We start from the raw sequence: 8,335 nt of genomic DNA, 5'->3' as shown, positions 1-8,335 counted from the left end.
CAGCTTTCTTCCGAAACACACACACACACACACACACACACACACACACACACACACACTCAAGAACTGAGCAAAATAAAAAGTTGAATTTTAGAATCCACATAAAATTCTTTACATATTAATAAATGTGAAAGTGGTTTTTCATAAATATTGGCACAGCATGGTAACTATAGTTAATTTATTGAATATTTGTAAATTGCTGAGTAAATTTTAAATATTCTCAGCCCAAGAACTGATGTTTTTGAGGTGATAGATACGTTAATTAGCTTGATTGTATCACTCCTTAATGTATGTATATGCATATGTATATAAGCATCACTTTGATGTCCCTAAATAGCTGCAGTTATTATGTTCAATTAAAAGTAATTGTTTTTAAAAATACTAGCCTCCTGGTAATGCTAATTACTTTTGGCCTTACTTCTTCACACCTCCTATTCATGATTCAAGGACTTTCTTCTCCCCCTAGAGACAAGAGTTACTCAATTTGGGAGTCTTTTAGATAGACCTACTGAAGGGGTACTCCAGTTGCCTCACCCTGTGTCCCCTGTTCAGCATGGAAGGAGCCAGAGCGGTCTGCATCCCGATTCCCTATTGGCAGTTTGGGTAACCCGTTCAGAGGATGGTGTGATAATAATAGGAGGTAGGAATCGGCTAGGTGGTTAGGGTAAAAAGACCCCAAAGAAATGTAGCCAGTTTCTTGGCTAAAAGTCAAAATGTCCTTGGGCCTGTGAGCAACATATTCTGTTCCAAAGACCAAAAATGTCAAAAGTATTTGGGAGCTCGTATCACCTCTTCAGAGGAGGAATGTTGGAGGGGAGGGAGTGGGCATGGATTTGAACAAAACACCTTATATGCATGTATGAAATCCTCAATAAAGTTTTTGTAAAAAAAAAAAAAAAATACTAGCCTCCTGTCCCACAGGATAGCACACTCTTTTAATCCCAGCACTCAGGAAGGAGAGGCAGGTGAGTCTCTGTGGGATGAAAGCCAGCTTGGTCTACATAACAAATCCCAGGCCATCTGGGCTACAGGGAGACCCCATCTCAAAAAATAAAAGTAAAATACTAGCCCTAGAGAGGAACAAGGTCTTGTTTAATGAATAGTGAACACTGCCACAGTAAATGTTTATGTCCATGGCTACTATTATGCCTACTATCTTGAAAGCCACGCCCCCTAATTTGTAATTGATGCAACAAAATTGAGGACACACTGCAGGTCAAAAAGGAATAGGGGTGTATGATATAGTGATGGTGAGCCCTGCTTGCTAACCTTGTCAAATGTTTTAACAAATAGATTACTTCATGAATAGGAAAGCTGTAATACAAACTCAAGAGCTGACAGAAGATTCATTGTAGCCATCTAAATGGCAGAAAAGCAGGATCTCCCAACAGTGGAGGCTTGAGGGAAAGGCCTGGGATGCCCAATCAAACAAGCCTTGGGCCTGCTTCACCCACAGCACTGATAGCCTTAGATTAACCTCTTTGTGTTCAGTCTCTTGATTATTCTGGAGATCCATTTGGGCATTATATATTGAGTCTTCCTACCTCATTTCTGAATTGAATGATGCTCCCTTTTATGACCTTTTTGTTCTTTTTTCCCCCACATTTGATATTTAGGAGACAAGGTCTATCTGTGTATCCCAGGCTGGCCTCAAACTTGTGAACCTCCTGACTCTGCCTCCCATGGGCTGGGATTCCAAGTGTGTGTCACCACAGCTTTATTTCTCTTTTTAGCACAATTCAAGGGAGTCAAAAGTATAAGGAAATATTGAGGTAAGTGACAGATGTCTCTACTAGAAGCCAGGATCTAACGGAGAAATCTAAAAAGCTGATCTCTGTTGGATTAGCTGCTGATCAGCAAGTGTGACTTAAACACCAATTCTACCTGCAGCTATGTTCTCATCCCCATGTTTCAGTCCACAGAGTCCAGGACATAGTTCCTGACACTATAACTTACTAACACCCTAAGATTTTCTTCTTGGACCTATTTTGACTTTATATTATATTTAGACATTTCTTTTAAGAGGACGTTTACAAAATATGGATAAAATTTTATTTGCAACAAGAAGGAAAACTAAATATAGTGATAGGAATGAGTACATCCTAAAAGTATCCATCAAAGTATGAGAAATTAAATGTAAATATAATTATTTGGATCCCACATCATGTGATCTCAATGAAATGAATGCAGTAAAATATGATACCATTAATCATAGAGACAGGATGAGTCAGATTTGCCCAGCGCCCTAATCTCACTGGACTAAGCCAGATTCTTAAGAGATAAACTAGTGAATCCACCGCCCATGTAAGAGTCAAAATAAATGTAATTTTCCAGGGACAGGAAATGACCAAGAGTCTCTCTTGCTCTTTCCTTTCATAAGACTGTAAGAATGAGTATCTCAGGCCTCAGCAACGTCTCTGAGGCTCTGAGAGAATTCATCCTCTTGGGCTTCCCCTGCCGCAGGCAGATCCAGATCCTTCTCTCTGTGATCTTCTCCCTCATCTGCCTCCTGACCCCTATGGGGAACACAACCATCATCTGTGCAGTATGGTCCAGCCAGAAGCTCCACACACCCATGTACATCCTCCTGGCCAACTTGTCCTTTCTGGAAATCTGCTACATCAGCTCAGATGTGCCCACAATGTTGGCCAACCTTATCTCCCAGACCAAGACGATCTCCTACGCTGGCTGCCTGCCCCAGTTCTACTTCTTCTCCATGTGTGCTGCCATGAGGGCTACTTCCTGTCTGCAATGCCCTTTGATGGCTTCCTTGCCATCTGTCGGCCTCTGCATTACCCCACCATCATGACCCACCATCTGTGTGCCAGGCTAGTGATCTTCTGCCGGGCTGGTGGCTTTCTATCCATTCTGATGCCTGTAGTTCCTATGCCTCGGGTGCCTTTCTGTGGCCCTAACATTATTGACCTTTTTTTCTGGGACCTGGGACCACCGCTGGCACTATCCTGTGAACCAGCTCCTAAAACCACACTTAAATGAGCTACTATAAGCTCTTTCATCATCATCCTCACCTTCCTCTACATTCTTGGGTCTGACACCTTGGTTTTGAGAGCTGTACTGCAAGTCCCAGCCGGCTCAGGCAGGAACAAAGCATTCTCTACGAGTGCCTCTCCTTTCTTGGTGGTTTCCTTGTTCTACGGCTCGGTCATGGTAATGTATGTGAGTCCAGGTTCCAGAACCATCAGGGAACATAGAAATTTGTGACCCTTTTTTAGTGCATGGCAACTCCATTCTTCAACCCTCTGACCTATAGTCTCTGGAACAAAGATATGAAAGATGTACTGAAGAAGATCCTCAGAGAACCATCAAAAGAAACTTCTAAAACTGCAGAGACATGATGGAAATTGTTCTGCTGTTTTTTCCCTCAGGATTAGACTCTCACTTTAAAATAATTTTCTGAGATATCTGAATATTTGAATCCATAAAACTTGGGTTCCTTGCACATAAAGAAATTTCATATTAAATCAAAAGCAAAAACTGTTCACCATTTTGAGGGTGCTTTATAGCACATATATTTCTATACAACTTTCACTAATTGGTGATTACTTTCCTTTCTGAGGAATTTTTCGCAAGTCCTGAAAATAACTTATCAGTTTAATATGTGCAAAGCTGACAGTCATGTGCATCTTGGCTGTAATCCAACTGTTTCAAATTCATCATTTTTTCCTTTCCAAATGCAGTTTTTCTATAAAGTAATATAGCATCTGCTCACTGCATTCACAAGACTCAGTTGACTTATTTTCTTAACTTATTTATTTGTATTTTATATGTATGAGTGTTGTGCCTGTGTGTATGTAAGTGTACTCCTGTTATGCAATGCCCACAAAGGAGAGGAAAGGGTGCTGAATCTCCTGGAAATAGAGTTACTGATGATTGTAGCTGCCATGTGGGTGCTTGGATTCAAACCCAGTTCTTCTGTAAGAGCAGCCAGTGCCCTTAAGTGTTCAGTCATGTCTCCAGGCCCTGAGTTCATGTATTTATAAGATCAACCTGGTATCTGTTACTGAAGTAGTCACCTTTTTATAATTTGTGTTTTCCTTACTTTGAAGCATTAGTAAGTTATCCGTGGTGTTCAGCAGATGAATACAAGAAAGTCTCACTCTAACTTTAATGCCAAGGCATTAAGTATTTCTTGTACAAACATATGTTACTACACATTTAACTTAGAAAAAAAATAAAAAACCCATTTTGTCGTTGTAGTAAAGACGAGAAAAATATGAAGACATAGTTTTACCCTAATGTACTCCCAAAACACCACTGGCGAAATCAAGCACACAGTGAATTAACTCCAAAGCCTCTTTTATTTAAGCCGCCAACGTAGAGAAAAATAAATATTAAATAATAGTTAAAACAATAAAAATATCTCTGTTTTCTTTTCCTTGAAACTCAATTTTCCTCAAAGAGAACCACTGTCTTAGATTAGATGTAGATGACCTGTAAATCTACAAATATACATATTAGCATATTTTGGGGTCTGTTGTGAGACAGGGTCTCCCTGTAGCCCCAGCTTGCCTGGAACTTGCTATGTAGACCAGGCTGGCCTCAAACTCACAGAGATCCCCGTCTCTGTCTCCCAAGTGCCGGGTTTAAAGGTATGCACCACCACACCTGGCATATTAGCACATTTTTAAACAAAGACTACCACATTAATCTCACTTTCTTGGACTTTGCTTAACCAACATCATGCTGAATGTTAAAAAAAATTAATTAAAAAAAAAACTCAAAGAATTTCCACTAAAATCAGGAACAAGGTAAGGGTGTTATTTCTGTCCACTCCTGCGCATTATGGTCATTGAGGTCATAGCTAGAGTTATAGGACAAGACAAGGAAATAAAAGATAAATATATAGGAAAGGAAGAAGTCATACCATTCTTATGGGCAGATGACATGATTCTATATATAAAGTGCTTGACTCCATACTAAAACTCTTAGAACTAACAAGCACTTCCAGCACAGTGCAAGGTTGTAAAATGAATGTACATAAATCAGTAGCCTTCCTATAGACCGATGATAAACATACTGAGAGAGCAGAGAAATAATCCCATTTACAATAATCTCAAAAGTAATAAAATTCTTTGTAGTAAACCTAGCCAAGGAAGTAAAAGATCTTCGTAATGCCAACTGTAACCCTGAAGAAGACACTACAAGATGAAGAGGCCTCCATACTTACAGAACTGGAAAAAACATTGTGAAAATGATCATCCTACCGAAAGAAATTTACAAATTTAATTCAGTCCCCATCAGAATCTTCATGCTCCTCCTCACAGAAATATTTTTTAAAAATCATGAAATTCATATGGAAATACAAAACCCCCCAGATAGCCAAAGCAATCCCGAAAAAAAAAAAAAATGCTGGAAATTTCACCATGCCTGGTTTCTAGACACAGTACAAAGCTATGGTAATGAAAACAGTATGATACTGGCATATGTACACCAATGGAATAGAGAAACCAGACACAAGCCCACATAGGTACAGACACCTGAATTTGGCAAAGATGCCAAAATACAGACATGGAGAAAAAGCCTCTTTATCAACAGTGCTGGAGGAACTCAGTATCTACAAAGAGAAGAATGTGACTAAAATTCTATGCATAACCCTGTACGAAAAACACCTTCAAATAAAACCTTAACATTAGACCCAAACCTTTGAAACTAAAGAAAAAGGAGGAAAAGCATTTCAAGATGGGTAAGGACTTTCTAAGTAGTATTCTAGTCACTCAAGGAATAAGACTAATAATTCAAAAATAGGACCTCATGAAAGTAAAATGCTTTTGTATAGCAAAGGAAACGACTTTTAAATTTATTTGCTCTTACATATATGACGGTTTTGCCTGCATGTAGGTGTACCAATGATGCACAATGCCCATTCTCTCCCCCACTAGGGAAACTATTGATTGAAAAAGTGGCAGCTGACAAAATGGGAGAAAATGTCGCCAGCTCCACATCTGACAAAGGATTACTAGCTAGAGGATACAAAGTACTCAAAAACCAAGAAAAGAACCCAATCAAAAAAATGTGCCACGAAATGGCTCAGTGGTTAAGAGCACTGGCTACTGTTGCATAGTACTTCGGTTCGAATACCAGCACCCACATGCAGCTAACAACCATCCATAACTCCAGTTCCAAGGGATCCAACTCCCTCTTCTGACCTAATATCAGTGCAGCCCTCAGACCTCATCAGAAAAGTTTCTTTGTGCAGTGGATAGTAGTTAATGCAGAAACACAGAACTGGTCAAAGTGGAGAGACTAGGTGATTATGGGATGCTCAGCCACAAATAAGACATCTGTCTCACACCCCTCCCCAGTGTACAGAGACCATCCTAGGAAAAATGGAGGAAAGATTGTAAAATCCCAAGACCGGGGGGGACTGGAGCAAAACACTGTCTTCTGGACACTACAGGACAGCTGTGTCATGAACTCACAGCAGCTGTGGTTGCCTGCACAAGACTGGAAATGATCAAGGGAGTCAGTGTTCTAGCATGGAGTCAAAAGGGTTCATGAGCCCTCACCCCTAACTGAAGAGCTATGGACAGTTGATGGCTTCTTACGGAGGGAGAGTCAGTGTTCTTTGGGGTTGTGGCTCCGTAGGTCGACCACACTCCAGTGCATGGCCTCACACCAGAAGTATGGACACCACAGATTGGAGTTCATATGCTACTATGTTTTTATAAAGAGGACACAAAGTTGGGGGGATAGGGTGGTAGAGGTATATCTGGGAGCAACCACAGCTGCTATGAGTTAAGGGAGGATTTAGTGGAGGAGTTAGGGGAGGAGTTGGGGAGGAGTTGGGGGAGGTGTTAGGGGAGGAGTTATGGGAAGAGTTAACAGGAGGAGGAAGGGAAAGGGTTGGGGGAGAGGGTAAGGGGAGTAGTTAGGGGTTAGTTGGGGTGGATATCATCAAAATATAAATTTTTTTATTTCTTTTTTCTTAGGTTAAAGGAAAATTTTTTTAAAATTTATTTAATATACCCAAAATTACTAGAAGCATTTCATTATAATAGCATTGACATAGTCGATAACAGTTGCCAGAGCAAAGGTGCATCTCTTTCAAAATTGGCTGCAAATTTTTAGGTTCACAGTGTTGAATTGATAGGTATACATTATTGTACCCATCAGAAATCCTATGACATAAAATTGAATGAGGTTTTAAGCTTTAAAAAAGATCTCCATTTCATTTTAAAATATACTGTTTCATACAGAAAAACTCATTTTTTATTTATTAACCACATGATTAGAAGAAACATTTCATTACAGCTTTAACATATTTAATAACAATTTCCAGAGCAAAGGTACATCTCTTTCAAAAGTGGTTTGTAAATATTTTTAGGTTCACAGTTGAATTAATACAGTCGTACAGTATTGAACTCAGTACAAACCCTATAAGACATAAAATTGAAATTTTTTTTGTCTTTTTGAGGCAGGGTCTCCCTGTAGCCCCAACTGTCCTGGAACTTGTTATGTAGACCAGGCTGGCCTGAACTCACAGAGATCCCCCTACCTCTGCCTTCCGAGTGCTGAAAAAGATCTCCATTTCATTTTAAAATATACTGTTTCTAACAGAAAGACTCATCATTTTTGCTAATAACACTGTGATGTTGGCGGATGCATCTCTAATCTGTATGTATCTGATTATTACTAGTCATAATCATTTGCACTCAGATCCTTGGCACCTGTGTATGGCTATAAAGTCATTGAGTAGATTTCAAGGTAATGTTGATCCCCTCTACTAATTAACATGACATAAATTTCCATGCTTCCTGTATTATACAGAACATCCCAAAAATCTTATTCATCTATATACCCACTTCCCAAGTGGCACCCTCCCATAGCCTCCCCCCGCCAACTGGAGCCCATATTCTCTGTCATTCCTGTTACTGTCCATTGTGTTGTCAGTGTCCCCGGCCATTCCCCAGTGCTCGTCCATCCACTGAATCTAGTCAGCCTATCTAGAGATCATGTTTTAGGAAGATCAGCTGTTCCTCATCAAACAGCAATCAGTTGTCAGTATTCCCTTAGATAAGATTGAGGTCTGCTGTTCATTTTCCTAGTTCTACGCTGGGTTACTGTCTGGGAGTCTCTTGGGCCACCCTGGCCAACAACTCAAAGAAAGGTATCTCCTGTCTGGCATTTTTTCTTATTATGTAGTCTTTAGCTATACATATGGACTCTAAAAATAGTATATTGACCCCTTTAATCTTTGGTTATACTTTCCTTTTGGGTGTTTAAGACCCTACAGTTGGCCCAGATAAACCAATTAATTTTTACTTTTAAGGCTGTTTGAGGATCTGTCCCTCAGGGGTCACATGGGCTTAGGAGG

General features: G+C 39.9%; 1 pseudogene; it reads left to right on the top strand.

The window, feature by feature from the left end:
* The first annotated feature begins 2,389 nt into the window (after positions 1 to 2,389).
* Positions 2,390 to 3,356, top strand: LOC103749711 (annotated as a pseudogene).
* Positions 3,357 to 8,335: the final 4,979 nt, after the last annotated feature.

Source organism: Nannospalax galili, unplaced genomic scaffold (genome assembly GCF_000622305.1).
Source record: "Nannospalax galili isolate Female #2095 unplaced genomic scaffold, S.galili_v1.0 scaffold2812, whole genome shotgun sequence".
Lineage (NCBI taxonomy): Eukaryota > Metazoa > Chordata > Mammalia > Rodentia > Spalacidae > Nannospalax > Nannospalax galili.
The sequence above is the reverse complement of the archived record's forward strand: the minus strand, read 5'-3'. Positions and strand labels throughout refer to the sequence as shown.